Genomic DNA, 17,074 nt, shown 5'->3' on the forward strand with positions numbered 1-17,074 from the left:
TGGAATATTTATAAATTGGGTTCCATGCTAGGAAACATAATTCTACCTCTCCGCCATTCTTAAAACCATTCAGGTTTCCTGTTTGTTTTCTTCACTAGAGAGTGAATCCCCTTTAGCAGCTGTTGAAGACCGTTAGCTCATTATAATTGTAACTATATTAACAATTATAACCTCTTTTGACTTGACAAGCCACTTAACAATTTTTTAGAAAGAAGTGGAATATAAAAAAATGATTTTTTGGAGGGGTATTACACTCAGCAGAGTATCTGGCACATATAGTAAAAAAACAAGACACTGATTTGATAATAAACTCTCTGTAATACTTTGCTCAAGGTAGGAAAGTCTTACCTAAATATGGATTGTTGAAATGGTGAAATATAGCATAAATTTCCAAAAAGCCATTGAATAGCTACAGTACATACAGCTGTAACACATATAACAGAAAGCATTTGTTTATGGCTGTGTTAGATAGTATGTGCAGCTTGAGGTAGATCTAGTTATTGATTCACTATGCAAAATTTAACATTTATAGATTTTCATTCATGATCTCCTCCTTGTAGTAAGAAATAAATCATTTATTAATCTTGTAAATTTATAGGAAAACATGGAGCCCTCCTACACAGATCATACTTGATGAGATTTGAAAGCAGAAGTGAACACAGTCTTACTGGAGTTCAGATCTAGGATATAAATTTCAGCTCTTTGAGAAATGGTAGGTAAAACTCACAAACCATATCTTTGACACAAACGCTCTGTTAGAATGAGTTTGAAGGCAGGGTTTTCTGAGACACTTTGTATTAAATTAGAAAGTTTTAAATTTAAACTGACTTTTGAATACATTAGACAAAGAAAAATTCTATTTTAAACCCAGTTACTGCAGTAAACAACTAATATACATAATTTTATACATAAAAATTTACATAGAACTAATGTAATAAAAGCCAGATTGAGTTTTGCTGAAACTTGATAAAGCTTGAAGTGATTTCATCCAAAGTAGAGGAGAAAATTTCAAGTGAATTCAAGATGGAAAAATTAACATGGTCAAGCCCATTCCTATTTTTTGAAATAATTCAATTAATTCATTATGGAGTGCCTATGATATATACAAGGATTGTTTGGACACCAGAATGAATGAATAAATCATGTTAATGGTTCAATATTTTAACTAGTTCCTTGGACGAAACATTTAAGATTTTCATAAACATTTATTTTACTATGAAAAATACTTGCCCATCCATCTGAAAAGTTCTTGTATCTATTTTCCCCATTTAATTCTTTTCCTCCCTCCCACCCCCAAAATTCAGGTCAATTTCTGCCCCCTTTTTAAATAGTCTTTTCTAACTTCTTTTGTGCACATTTTTAATGTATTGTCTGATAAATAAATGCTTGTTAATATAATATCAATGATGTAGCCAGTATTCAAAATATACTTCAAATATGCCTTTAAACACATTCTTTTTTTTTTGGTGCCAAAACCCTAAACACATTCATTTTTATGAGAGTAAAAATGTGAGTCTATACCACGTAACAAAAGAGAAGTCAAGTAGAAGAGGTGAAATATAGATACCCTTAACTACAGAGTTTCTATAATTCAATAGATAGAGAAAACTACATAAAACTTTAAAGATAAATATATTTCAACTTAAAAAGATTATATGATTGCAAGAGTCAAATCTACCCAGTAGAGTTGTCAGACTTAGCAAATCAAAATACTGGACACTCAATTAAATTTGAATTTCAGATAAACACTGAATAATTTTTTAGTGTAAGTATGTTGTTGTTTATCTGAAATTTAAATTTAACCAGGCTTCCTGTATTTTGTCTGGCAACATTAAACTTGAGATGTAGTTCTCATACCCTGGTTGATTCTGAAGGCCAACGTTGGCTTCAGTAATGGAGAAGTTAGTGGGCACACTGCCACTTTGTGGCAGCCAAGAGCAATGACATTACAGCTCTTGAGAGCGAAGAGGTGGGAGTCCAGTTATCGGACATTCATTTTCATTGTGCAGAACATATCAGGTACCAAAATAAGGTAATGTGCCCTTTAAAGAACGAAGTATGGAAATCGCCATGCTTCTCTCACATAACATTAGTTTGGATTGGCACGATGACAAGAATTATCTACTTTTTGAAGAACTGATATTCAACATTTCTAGATATGGTTTTGAAGAAATTGGGAAAACGACTTTACCAGTAAATATTGCCAGTAACAATATGTAAACTGTTCTCATGGAACAAACGGGGAACTGCATATAAGAACATGATGTTTTGAACTGCCAATCTGATTTTGTTTAATTGGGTAGTATCAAATCAATATTTGGTCTTACAGTATCTTTAAAGCAGTTGGTTTTACCAGTGAAGAGAGAAAAGGATAAAATAATTTCCTGGAGGTCGCATATCAAGTCAATAGTAGAGCTGGAGAGAAGAGTAATAGTTTCCTAACTTCTGACACGTGAAGCCTTTTATTAACCCAGAATCCCTATTGTTTTCTGAAATGAATCTCTTTCAAGCATCCTAAAATATTAGTTCAGAAATACTAGCCATACATGTGGAAGTGATAATCTTATGATAACTTAAGACATCCTGTTGAAACTGAAAAATATCCTAAATAAATTTCTCAGTTATCTTCAGAATCTCTAAAGTAAATAGAACTTTAAAAAATTCATTTGCTCTTCTCCTTTCTCCTGGCCAATTTATTTTCATAATTATATTTTCATGTTCTTTGGAAAAATGAGTATACTTGAGGGATAGTGATTTTTTTTTTTAATCCACACAAGAGTACATTGAAAGTTGAGAGTAAGTTACCAAACGCTTATTTACTAACACTATGAAAGCTTTAATTAAGCTTGAATTTCGTGTGGCTACACTTGAATATTTAAATCTAGACAATAAACAAATACATACCAAATCATTATTTTTATTCCTATTAGAAACTATAACTAAGTATAGTCTATGTTGAAATATTTAAAGCTATTCTTACCCTAAAAAATATGAAGAGATTAGGCGCAGAGTCTGTTAAATTAAAAAAAAAATAGTTAATCTCAGAAAAAAAAAATCATGGTCCTACCAATCATCAAGCAGAGACAAAAACTGGTAGATTTACCAGAACTACAGTTGTGCATAATACTTTATTAAGAGTGTTTCAGCTTAATCTTGATGGAAAGTTACCCAATAAATCAAATTTTTAGTAATTTGTCTACAGACAGTAGACAACTTGAAAAATATGCATAGGTCACATTATTTAGTTTAACAATCTGCCAAACATGTCATATAATCCTATGATAGAAGAAAAAGGGCAAGGTCATTCTGGCCGTAACACTCACTGGCAGAGCCCTTGACTTTGTGCAATGAGCTGAGTGTTCTAGAAAATAAGCAGTTAGAATAGAGAAGAGAGATAATAAGAGACTGGGTGGGAAATGATTGTGAAAGGAATCCATTCCACTAGCACCAGTTCCTTTGGGATATCTAAGTGATTTACAGCCTAGGAAAAGATGACTCTGATGAATTCAGACAAAATCAGTATTACGCTGGAATGCTTTTCTAAAATACATTCTTGTGTCACAAAATAAGTTGATAAATTGGTGGTGGTATTGGAAAGTGTTTCAATTTTAGAAGGAGTCAATTATAATCTTTGGACCTCTTTTGCCTTCCTCAAAAAGAAAAACCAAAAACAAAACAAAACCTCACAAAAAAACCTGCTCCTAGGTTTTTGAATCTAAATGCAAATGTGTGTTTCTTTCTTTCTGTTATCTGTTTTGTCTACTGTTATTTCATTTTGGTCAGCCTTTTGCAATGTTCCCTCCACCTCTTCGGTGTGTCTGAATAGTATTCAGTTCCATTTGAATCACTTCCTTCCCATTCTAAATGTGAATGATGTCATAAAAATGATGTGAGCGTGAAGACTTTCTCTTGGAGCTCATGCAACAAGCCACAGTAATTGTCCTATCTTTGACAATGAAGAAAATCTTGAAGCATATGAACACTTAATAATTCACAGACACCCAAGTCACTTTTGAAACTCGGCTTCATTTTATAAAGATGCAGTCCTGAGAGATAGTACATGAACTCAAAAGAATTATTTAAATTCAGCTCTAAAGAAAGTGGAATCCAATAACAAAATTGAAGGCAAGACCATTCATTTAAAAATGTAGATATATTTTTCTGGGTTTAAAAGAAACAAGAAAATACAAGCTCTGAAGCTCTTAACAGTTAAGAGTATTATTTTGATAGCTGGTTCAATTTTGATAGCATGTGAGCAATTACTTCCTTGGGAAGAGCTAAAACTTCAAAACAATACCATCATCAAAAATTTGCCTTTTCTGATCAACTAGTATGAATTACTAGTGACTAATATGAACAACCTGTGGAAAGTTAATTTCAGAACTGAAATGATTAAAAAACCATGGTGAAGAGATTCATGGCTTCATGCTCTGAAATGCTGGCATCGTTCCTGGAGCTATGCAGGGCCTTCAGAATTATTAATAATGTTTAAAAAGTGGACCTGGAACAAAAAATTCAAATTCTACCCAGAAATACAAAACAGATCTTTCTTCTATTCATCTTACTTTCCATGTTGTTTCATCTGATTCCAATTTTTATAGCATAAAATCTGTTTTTGAGCCTTGCAGTCTTTCTCACCTGTTTGTGCATGCGTGAAGCCAAAATTTTCTTAACTCCCAATTATTGGTACTGAGGCCATTTTTAATGCTCTAAGTTTCTTCATTTTTAAATGCATAAATGAAAAAGGTGAGAAATTGACAACTAGGGAAAGGCACAGCAGGGGAACATCCACGCATTCTTTGGGACGTTGCTCAGATGTCACCTCCTATATCAAGCTTTTCTGGACCTCCCCACACATCCAGAGGACTAGCTGGATCTTCCTCTGAGTTCCCATAATCATCCATGGGTGTTAGGCCCTCACGACACTATGAGCTCCTAGAGTGGGCTATTCTTCTGCTGCTTATTTGCAACCATAGTGCCTAGAACATTGATTTTGATAAATGAGTGAAGGTACCAATGAATGGAAAGATCTGTAAATTACTTGGAATCTCCCTGTTCACCTACTCAAAGTGGCAAACTAAATTAGTTTTGGACCAAATGTTGAGCGGTCTAATTAAATACCCAAGTCTGAGTGATTTAGAAAGGTTAAAAAGCAAAAAGAAAAGAAAACAAACAAACAAAAAAAACTTGTAAACCTGGTGAATATAGTTTTCAATTTAATATATAGACAAACTTTCATTATTGTCATATTAAAAAACTGTCTTATTTATTTCACTGGTTTTCTGAATCTTTGGGGAGCTTGTGGTTAATGGTCAATACCATTGGTTACAAGTGACAGAAATCATCTCTAAAAAACTTAAGTTAAAAGGAGGAATTTATTGGCTCACAAAAGTGTGTGGAAGAGCTGGCCTGGGGCCCCAAACAAAATTAGAATTCTCTTTCTCTCTCTTTATGTATTTTCCATTTGGCTTCATACTCTCCTTCTACAGATGGATTTTCTTCCCTTCTTCACTGTGAATGGAGATCATAACCATATTGCAGTATGGGCTTCACACTCCAAGATTTCCACCCCCAGAGATGAAAAGTGTTCTCACAAGCTTCAGATATAAAATTCCAGGAAGCATTTATGTAGTCTAGCTGTGCCTCTATCTGAACTAACCGCTGACAGAAATGGTTTTCCACCCTCAGTTACATGACTGCCTTTAAAATTAGGCCAAGATCTAATCATAGAAAAAGAAGGGGTACATTTGGGACAGACAAAGACAATGGCTAATATAAAGAGAGATGTCACATTTTGTTGTATTTGTTTGAAAAGAACCCCTTAATAATTCCCACCATGCTGAGAGAAGTGTTCAAGTCTCAACCAAGATTGTGAATCATATCAAATACCAGCAGAGGCTGTTCATGGAGGTCAAGAGGCCTCCAAATGGAGATGGTGAAGAGAAGCCCCATAGAACAAGGACCAGTAGAAAAGTAAAATCTTGAGTCACAGAGAGGAAAAAGGAATTCTTTCCAGCCAAGAGTTCTTGTTTGTGGAGCATAGTGACCATCACCAGAATGTTGCTTACGTTAGATACTGAGGCTGTATTATGAGAAATATGGACTGCCCAGTCTAATCAGCAATATAATGCCAAGAAAGGCATCGACAAATTGACTTTTTGACATACACTGAGGAAATAGTAAGTCAGCAGCAGACGTTTTCTCAAGACTTCTCTGAACTGATTACTGTCACATTGACAGTGAACTTGAAGACTGAGCTTTGAGCCTAGATATGGATAAATATAGAAAGCAACTAAGTATTTTGAACTAAGTTTTACTAAATTTCTACTTTTAGAAACTTTACCCAAGTTTATATTCTTTACAAATGACCCAGTTTTTTCTCCTTCCTTCCTTCTTCTTTTTTTCTTTCTTTCTTTCACCTTTCTTTCTTAAAGATTTCAAGCCAGAATGGTATGCTGTTCTGCAGAGCTGGCAGTATAGAGCGCCAGCTAAGACTTTTCTCTTATTTTCAGCCATCTACTGGAATAGTTTACTCACATTTAAAAAGCCAATTTTACTATAACTATTGTACTGTGAAATCTCTTACTAAATCTTCCTACTTAACAGATTTCCTTAGTATCCCATTAGTAAGAGTGATAAGATCAGAGCATAGTTACATTCATTTTGAATTCTTTGTACACAAGTCTTGACTGGTGTATGATTAAGTATTTTAAAGTATTCATTTTTATGAAAAAATGGTGGTTTTTTAAAGAAAAAAAATGGTAGTTTAAGGTAGTTCTTCCTGCATGACAATCAGAAATACACTTGGACATACAATCTAAGTTATTAAAATCCAGGCATCGGAATGATTGATCTCTTTCAAGATTTCATTCAGTGTTTCCTGTTTGCAACATTAAATAGTAAGTAAACATCAGGAATAAACTAAGACCTTACCTTATATCAAATATGTATTTTTATAGGCTTTTAAGGAGGTAATGCCTTAACATAAAGTTGTCTAATAATGGAAATTCAAGACTTTTTTTTTTTAAGATTTTATGTATTTATTTGATAGGGATACAACACAAGCAGGGGAATGGCAGGCAGAAGGAGAAGCAGGGACTCAATTGATGTGGGACTCAATCCCAGGATCCCAGGATCATGACCTGAAGGCAGACACTCAACTGACTGAGCCACCCAGTTGCCTCTCAAGACTCTTTTAAATGGCACTTTCTGTAAAAAGGGCAGTGAACTTTCCTGCATCCGTGGCATCCATCCATAGTGTTGGATTTATTTCTGTGGACAAGTCTTATTCATTCATTGTTTCGTTCAGCAAATATTTCTCATACAATTATTAATTCCACAGAGTACATTATTTAAATCCCAAGGGCAAGCCAATTTGTCATCTCTAATTTGCTTCTAAGACCTCAGAGCCATTGATTCAGTCATGATATTGATATATTAATGATGAGTTTCTCATTTGTAAGTGTGAAACATGACCAGATATCACTGCTGGCCACGTTTAACCAATTTGGGTAAGTAGGATGGTTTTAATTTAGTGACTTTGATGTTATGAAAACAAAGCATATTTTTCTTGTATAATAATTTACTTTATGTAATGCAGTTTCCTATCTGTTCATTCATCATGGTCTCATGACAAACATGAAGTAAACAGGGGAAGGGCTGTAGGCCTCTTTTTGTTGATGAGCTCAGAGAGGTACAAGAACATGCAAGGTCATGATGTGAGTAGATGGAAACACCTTGACCATCTAAAGTCAGGGTCACTCTCCCTCTAAACCTGTTGTATCACATCAATCAGAGAAAAGAGGAAATTTCTGGTCCAGTGTCATCTCCTACTTTAGTTCATAACCTCCCAAAGACTCCAGTAAAACAGGAGAACCCTTAAAACAACTATTTCCCCATCAACTCAATGTCTAAGGCAATACAGCTAGTCTTAAACAGCATTATTTAAAGACAAGATTTTTATGAATTCCAACGAATCTTGAAGACTACTCTCTTTGGGTCATTCGCTTTTCTTGCTTATTTGAATTTAAACATCTACGGACAATTCTGGCAAAATAGGATGTTTTCTCTTGAATTCTTAGCTATGTCACTGATTAACTATGAAGATAGAATTACCTCTGAGGTTAAAGCAAACCCTGGAGATTTAGTGGTTCACTGCACGCACTTCCTCTAAGATTCTGGTAGTTCATGTTTGTGAAGTTTCCTTGACTGAAGTTACTTGATATGGAAAATAAACTACCCTAATCAAATTCAGTAAGCACCCCACATTTTCCTATTTGGGCAAGCTGGAAATCAGTTAGCTTCTTTAGGACTTCAGTATTGTGACTGGCAGAAGACCTAAGGAGTTAAAACCAAGCAAAATAAAATGAAAAGGTCATATCAAATTAATAAACAAAATGCTGGTCATTCTGAAACTTCCCTCTACTACATGCATTTTAGATAGAGGCTTGTATTTTATTTTTGGCACACTAATAAATATTGAGTTTGAATGTGTTCCTTTTTTTCTCAATGTGCTTGTTGTAAAGCAATCCCATGCAGTCCTCGAGAACAGCCACAGAGTTTCAGGACTGGTGTCCTCCAGTCTACTCATTTCTCACCACAAATCCTTTTTTGGGGAAGACCAATGTTAACAAGTCATTTAATAAAGCACATGTAATTACTCTGCCTAATGAAGCCTGGCAGTTGTGAGAGATGAGAGCAGCAGTCTACCTGCTGGTAATTGAATAACTCCTTCACATATAAAAGGAATATTGAGTACTTTCCCCTTACAGCACAAATGAAAACTAATCTACTCTAAATACCTCCCCATGGAGCCTTATAAGGATGTTTTCTTCAACAAATCTCATCCAGTACTATACTTGAAATGAATTGAAGTCATTTTTAAATATTGACTAGGTATCAAATAAAACCCTTGCCATGCCATCTATGTCTAAAAGACTATGGTTTGATCATTTTCTTTTTTTCTGAACACTCTATAAAACATATCACATATCTGAACCACCATAAAACACTATTCCTTCCACCTTGCCAATTTCAAAGTGCTCCTTGAAATAGGTTTATAATTTGCGTTCTCTATTTCCTTTCTTGATCTTCTTTGGGAATCAGCCAAACAAATTTTACCTAAATTTATTTGCATTTATTAATGTGTCTAAGCCTGAACATTTCTTACTGAAAGGAAATCACAGGGCCAGAAAGAATAAAACTCAATTTTTGGCTGAGGCTCCAGTAGCATGGGGTAATATTAGGTGAAAAATAGAGACTGAGGGAATGTAAACTCTAGCTTATTCAGTTCAACTGGGTTTCTTCCTATTAAGGTACATTCTGTTAGACAGCTTTCCTCCCACTTACTAAATAACTCAGTTCTGACATCATAAAGAAAATTACAATTCACATCACCGAAGCAAATGTCACCCAAAGATAGCTTGCTATTTTAAATAATATGGGAACCACACTGGGATGACAGATTAGCAAAACAATCCACTTTATTTTTAACTGCTTTTGATATGTTCCAGACTATGAATATCAGGCAGAGGAATAATGGAAAAGTTATTACTATTTTTTTCTACCTTAAAACACACCTTCATACTACTCCTCAACCCTCACCCCTTACTTTTTTTGAACAAAATTAAAGAATCCAACTCTTCTTTTCTTGCCAGGAGAATAGTCCTGGGCTTAGTTTCAGGTCTCTATCACTGGTGTTTTCCCTACAAGAGCACTCCCAGGTGTATTTCTAAGCAATGTCTCTTCTCTCATTGGGGGAGTTTGGGAAAGTTGCGTTCTTGGTGCCATGTCAGCTCAAGGCTCGACTCAAATACTGAAAGGCTCTGTCATTTGTCTTTGGCTCTCCATCTTCAAAAAGATGTGCTAAGGCTCCAAAGGAGACTCACATTTCTGTCACAAACCAGCAACAGAAAACCAGGGTCACAGCTCCAGCTCACACTTTCCAGCTTGTATCAGATGGCTTTGCTCTATGTCCTGGGATCTTAGACAGGGTTTCCAGATAACACCATTGTTCAATACCAAATATCTATATTTCACTCCTCCAGTGAAACTGCCTGCAGGGGTAACAAAGAAGAAGTGGTCTGCAACAGTTATTATGATTACCTGTCTGTTTAAAGAACTTCCATTCACCACTTTTTTTTTTTTTTAGGGTTAGGTATGCTAGCAAGAAATTGTTTTAGTTATCCTTTTGAGAATATCTTGACTTCCTCTTGTTTTTGAAAGATGTTTTTCTCTTGGTACAGAATTCTTTTATCCCTTTAGTCCCAGTGGTTTCAGATGAAACACTGGCTAGGTTCAAATAGTTATTCTCTATAGGTAATGGGTTTTTTCTCTCTGGTTCCTTTCAAAATTTTCTCTTTGCCTTTTGTTCTCACATATTTAATTATGATAAGTCTCGGCTTAGTATTCTTTGAATTTATCCTCTTTGAGGTCTCCTCAGCTTTTTGAATGTGATGTTTATGTTTTCCACCAAATTTGGAGAGTTCCCAATCCCATTCTTTCTTTCCTTTTCTAATGTGACTCCATTGGTGTAAATATTAGTACGTTCGTTACTGTCTCACAGATTCCTGACACACTCTTCATTTTCTTTTTATCGGTTTACTTTCTCTCTGTTGTTCAGACTGGGTAAATTCTACATATCTGTCTTCCAGCTCACTGATTCTAGTCTCTGTTATCTCCATTCTATGACTAAGTCCATCCAGCAAGTTTTTATCATCGATTATTGTATTTCTCAGTTCTAAAATTTCTATTTGGTTCTTTTCCCCCAACTTTATTGAGGTTTAAATACAAATAAAATTACGAGACATTTAAAGTGTACAACATGTTGATTTGACATATGTATACACTGTGAAAGGATTTCCCCACTGAATTAATGAACACACCCATCACTTCACATACTTACATTTTTAGCTTTTTTTTTTTTTTTTTGGATGAGAACATTGAAGTTCTGTTCTCTTCAAACATTTTAATCATACAATACAGTGTTATCAACTAGTATCATCCATTTGGGTCTTTTAGTATAACTTAATTTCTGCTAAGATTTTCTTTCTTAGTTGTGTCAAGAAAGTTCACAATTGCTTAATCAAATATTTTGATGACTGCTTTAAAATCCTTGTCACTTAATTCCAATCTGGTGCATCTGGATGTTGATTTCTGTTGATTGTCTTTTCTCAGGCAGGTTGAGAATTTCCTCTGATTCACAATTGTCTGCTGGATATTATACTATGAGACTCTGACATCTCCTTAGTTTTGTTTTGTTTTTGAGGCAGTTAGCTGTTGATGTGTGGTATGAGAGTCAGGTCGAGTGTTTATGTTTAGTGTCACTGCTTTGCTGTGGCAGAGCTGGGTTAGAAGTTCAGTTCCCGGGGCGCCTGGGTGGCTCAGTGGGTTAAGCCGCTGCCTTCGGCTCAGGTCATGATCTCGGGGTCCTGGGATCGAGTCCCGCATCGGGCTCTCTGCTCAGCAGGGAGCCTGCTTCCCTCTCTCTCTCTCTCTCTCTGCCTGCCTCTCTGTCTACTTGTGATCTCTCTCTGTCAAATAAATAAATAAAATCTTAAAAAAAAAAAGAAAAAGAAGTTCAGTTCCCCACCGAACCCTGGTAACATCGGAGCTGTAGAGAAGTTATGCGGAGTGCCAACAAACCGGGCCCTCTACCATCTTTTCCTGTTTTATTGATGCCAGACTGGGATGAAAGCTCAGCTCCACACTGTGCCCTGCTGATACCAGCGTAGGGAAAGTGAAGTCCTGACTAGCTTAGGCCAGCGCTGCCCCTCTTTAGTCAGTGTCATTGCTGCTGGTGGGTGTAGGCATTCAGCTCCTCCCTGGGTCAGCTGACACTAGCAGGTTGACTAGCCCTGCTTTTCATCACCTTTTCTTGTCTTGTTGATGCTGGGTGGGGGTGGAGGCTCAGTTCGCTGCTTGGAAATATTGACACCACCTAGTGAGAAAATAGAACACCATGCTCCCATGCACAGGGTGGAGGGTGGAGGGTGGAAGAACATTTTGCTGCTTGGCCTCACTAAAACCAAAGTGGAGTATGGGGTTTTCTTATTCTTACTCTCATTCTTAATATTTAGCTGTAGTAGGAAAAATGCTTTCTGTTGATAGACTACCCTTTCTCCATCATTTGGCTAGGGGGAATAGGATGTTCTTGAAAGTTTTTTTCATTTGTTTGTTTTTTCCTGCACCTGTTGGCAGTTGAGGGTTGAAGGACTTTCTCTGGGATATATAGAACACAAAGAAGTACTTTCTCTGGGATATATAGGATGCAATTGGGGAAACCAAGAGGGTTCACAGCTGTGTCGTTCCTTAAGTCCTGAGGTTCCAAGGCAGTCTGTCTGTCTTCCACTTTTTGTAGTCTTCCTAAGCTTCTTTTTTCTGTGTATTATGTACAGGGTTTTGTTGTGTTTGTTTTTTATTGTTGTTGTTTTGTTTTTGTTTTTAATAACTTTTTAGAGAGAAACTGGGAGGAACAAGGGTACTCCATTTTGGCTAGAATCAGAAGTGCCACTGTAGATTGCTCTCTGTCTCTTATATGCACAGGTACATATACTTAAAAAAAATCATTTCTTGTCCTACTTTGTAAATTTGTGGGCACAAAAACATTGTTCAAACCTGAAAGTAGTCTGCCTTCTCCAGTCTTTACTATGGGCATTTCAGAAATATTTTAGCTGGGAATAAAATGAGACCACACACAAAAAAGAACATTTTCTTTTCAATTCTTGCTGTAATTTCTAAATAGTGTTATGATAAAAAAAAAATAGGGTCCTCAGACACCTCAAGAACCTGTGGCAAGAGCAATGGCTCTAACAAATCAGAAGGACTGGGGTGAAGGATACACAATGAACCCTATGAAGTTGAATTGGAATTGAAGGTATTGATATGAACTCATAATTTCCCTCTTTCTGAGAGGGCCCATAAAGCAATGACATCGCAGAAACAATGGGTGACAAGATCTTGCTTTCTAAATATCAGTTCCCACGAAGAAGAACCAGAGATATTTACAGAAATGACTGATTTCAAAACTAGGGCAGGGGGCGCCTGGGTGGCTCAATGGGTTAAAGCCTCTGCTTTCGGCTCAGGTCATGATCCCAGGGTCCTGGGATGGAGCCCCGCATCAGGCTCTATGCTCCGCAGGGAGCCTGCTTTCTCCTCTGTCTCTGCCTGCCTCTCTGCCTCGTTGCGATTTCTCTCTGTCAAATAAATAAAAAAAAATAAAATAAAATAAAAAAACTAGGGCAGGAAAAATACCGATGAGCCTTGGATATCTTTTTGCCTAAGAAAATAGGAATTGCTCAAAGAATGATGGGGGAAATGTCAAGAGAATACAGAAGTCAGCTTGACAGTACTTCTAATTTTCAAATCTAGGAAAACTGGAGCATTGAAAGAAGGATGATAGTAATGTGAGATGACATGTTGGATAAAATAGGAACTTAACAATGCATGCCAATCTAAGTGATGAATGAACAAATAAATAAGAGAAAAGTGAAATCTCTATCTTAGAGCAACATGTCAGCTACTAAGAAATAATGGACTTTAAAAGTGGACAGTTAACAACCTCATGGTAATAATTGATTTGGACAAAAATGATCAATAGATTTTGAAACTGGAGAGTGAATGTTTGATAACAAGCATGATAATTAAATTGTTACAAAATATTTTTTCCATTAAATGATTTATTAAAAAAATTTCAAATACAAAAACTTTATTAAGTATTCTTTTCTTTATTAACATATAATGTATAATTTGTTTCAGCGGTACAGGTCTCTGATTCATCAGTCTTATACAATTCACACCACTCACTTAAGTATTCTTATAGTAGAGAAATCTGACAGATATTTGGTTAAACAAGTGGTAAGTCAACATTATGTGTCTATTGGTATGATACATTGAGAAGAATATAGCATCTCCTTTCGTACTCCTGACAAAAAAATGCATACTCTAAATCCAGGAAATATCGGGCAAACACACAATAAGGACTCTTCTACGAAGTAATTGATCTGCATGCCTCAAAAAAAAAAAAAGGTCAAGATCATGAAATACAAGGGAAAAATAAAACTCTGGGGAACTACTCTAATTTAGGAGTCTCCAGTGACATGATAAATAAATGAATGGATTCCGAACCACAAGCGAAAGAGTTCATAGATGATGTCATTGGGGCAATTGACAAAATCTGAATGGGGCATATGGATTGCAGGGTAGTATTAAATCAATGTTAATTTCCTCATTTTTATGATTGTACTATAATTATATAGGAGCATGCCTTTTGTTGTAAATGTGTGTCAAGATACTTGGAGGTAATGGAATATCATGTCTGTGACTTTCTCTCAAATGGTTACACACACACAGACACACAGAGACACACACACACACACAGAGTAGGGAGATGGGGGAGAGAGAGGGAGAGGGAGAAGGAAATTGAGAGAGAGTTAGAATGAGATAGGAAAGGAGAGAGAATGATAAAGCAAATGTAGAAAAATACAGTTAGGATGATGGGATATTTGTGTGAAAATTATGTAAGAGGAACAGGTCTTCATTTAGTGAAGAGTCACACTTGGTTCCCAAGTACCAATATTCCTTAATTCTAATTCTGCGGTAGTTAAATTTGGAAATGAATAAATTTGGGTAGGGAGGGAAATCTGCATTTGCTAATATAATAAAATTTCATTAGCAATGATTTGATTAAATTCTTTTTGATAAAGAGGATTTCAGTTTATATTCGTTTTTGTAAATGAATGGTAAACGTTATTTTAAATGGTTGTTGTGATTGGCTCTAGGTGCATAATAGAGTTACACATCCCACCTTACCCCCAACCTTACCCCAACCCAGTGAATTTGGCTGGGTCATGAAACTCTCTTTGACTAATGAAATATAAACAGAAGTATTGTGTTTCCCTCACAGGTGATAGGTCTTGAGCACCCATGGCCCAAGTCACTACTGTCACTGCTCTCGTTGAAGTGACCAAGGAAGCATGTGCCACACTGAAATGAAACACCCTTCATTCTGAGACCTTGAGTGAGCCTAATTTAGAGCTCAGCTGCCCCAGGACTGACACTTAAGTGAATGAAAAGTTAATTTTATCCTTGAAAACCACTGATGTTTTGATGGTAGTTTGTTAAAGCGGCATAATCTACCTGGTTATTGTTACTAAACTTAACTGATCATCACTGTATGGCAGATACTGTGCTAAATGTTTACAGGGATTATCTCGTATAGTATAATAACCTATGAAGGTGATTTTATTGTTCCTGTTTCACATATGAAAAAAAATGAGCTTCAGGGAGTGTAAGTAACTTGCCTAAGGTCACCCAGCCAAGCTGTGGCAGAACTTGGAAAGACGTCTTTATCCCAGAATGATACGGTGAATTGTGAAACACTTCTTTTTTTTTTTTTTTTTAAGATTTTATTTATTTCTTTGACAGAGAGATAGAGAGAGAACATAGGTAAGCAGAGCAGCAGGCAGAGGGAGAGAGAGAATCAGGCCCTCTGCTGACAGGGAGCTGCATGCAGGGCTTGATCCCAGGACCCTGGAATCACGACCTGAGCTGAAGGCAGCTGCCCAACCAACTGAGCCACCCAGGTGCCCCTAAACACTTTTTAAAAACATTTAAAAAATCATTCCCTTGAACAAAAACTACTGATAAAATAGAAATAAATTTTAGTGATTAAAGTAATTCTCAAGGAGCTTTCTTTATCAACTCTTGGCATGCTCAGGGAAGCTCTAGGGAGCACCAGGGCTATACACTTATGAGCCAGAGGTTTATAGTGAAAAATCTTCCCATTCAGTTTCTCTTACCTGTTTGACTTTGGACAACTTATTTAACATCTCTTAGTCTCTCTTTCAATTATAGAATGAGGTTCAAAATAACCACAGTGGACTATTCTGAGAAGTAAATTAATTTCATGTGCTAAAGTCAGGTAAATTAGTTCTCTTTCCTCCCCTCAAGTGAGGGATATTCTCTCATTCATGTTCTGTCTCTCTCTCCCCTCTCTTATTCTCCTCTTTCTCTCTTTTCTCTCTCCTCTTCATCTCTCTCTCTACTCTCTCCTTCAATATAAAAGCCACTTCAGAAACACTCTATGATCTTGACTGTTCAATAATCACAATATGCACAGTTATTTCAAATTAATAAGAAAAGATTTCAAAGGTTAGAAGAGAAAAATTTTCATTAAAGTTTTCCTGGTGGAATTTCAAGCTTAAAAGATTATAGGATAAGAAATATGGTGGTGCTTTGGGATATAGGAAGCAGAAATGCAGGTTTTAAAATTCCAGCCATATAATTTCCTAAATTGTCTGGCTTGAACATGTGAACCATTCAGATGGCCAGTACCAAGCACACATGAGCAGTTCTCCATTTCCTAGGAGGGTGGTCTTTTTCAGGAAATTTCAGTTGCAAACTATTACAGGAATATCCATTCAATGGCCAGTCCTCTGGTTCCCTATTTCCATTTGAGCATGTTTGTCAGTCAATAAATTGTTACCTCTTGCTTGTCTCTTAATATATCTAGTGTTCTCCCTTGCACAATGAAATGCCCAGGCATTTTCCACTTTCCTGCCTTCAGCTAAAACTTGTTTGGCAAGCCATGAACATAACTCAGCCTGCCCTTTATGGCTTAATGGGGAAAAGCCATCACATGCCAGTGTGGATTTCCTCACTATTATGTTATGCTCCCTGGCACCAAAGGGTGCTTTTTTTTCTTAAATAAGATGGAAATTTTTTCTGATATTGCCAGATAATTATTTGATAGTACTTGGCTTTTTGTTTATGCACTTACCAAGGGTCCCACTGGAGTGTCCCCAGTAAGAGTAGTATTGGCCGAACTCAAAGAGCTCTTGGAATTCCAATAACATAGGCTGCTTACTTTTCCCCTACAGTGTTTATTTTCAGTCTATAGTTTGACTGGATTAAATTTCCTTTATTTAGACTTCAGCAAGAACAACTGACATAAAGAAAGGTAGGGTAGTTGAAGCTTAATTTGAAGAGACAGTCAAGTAAATCACTGACATAAAAATACCAGCTCACATACACAGGCTTATTTACCCTGTGAGCCAAATGACCTTGGTGAGACTTC

The sequence above is a fragment of the Meles meles genome, chromosome 1, assembly GCF_922984935.1.
Source record: "Meles meles chromosome 1, mMelMel3.1 paternal haplotype, whole genome shotgun sequence".
Lineage (NCBI taxonomy): Eukaryota > Metazoa > Chordata > Mammalia > Carnivora > Mustelidae > Meles > Meles meles.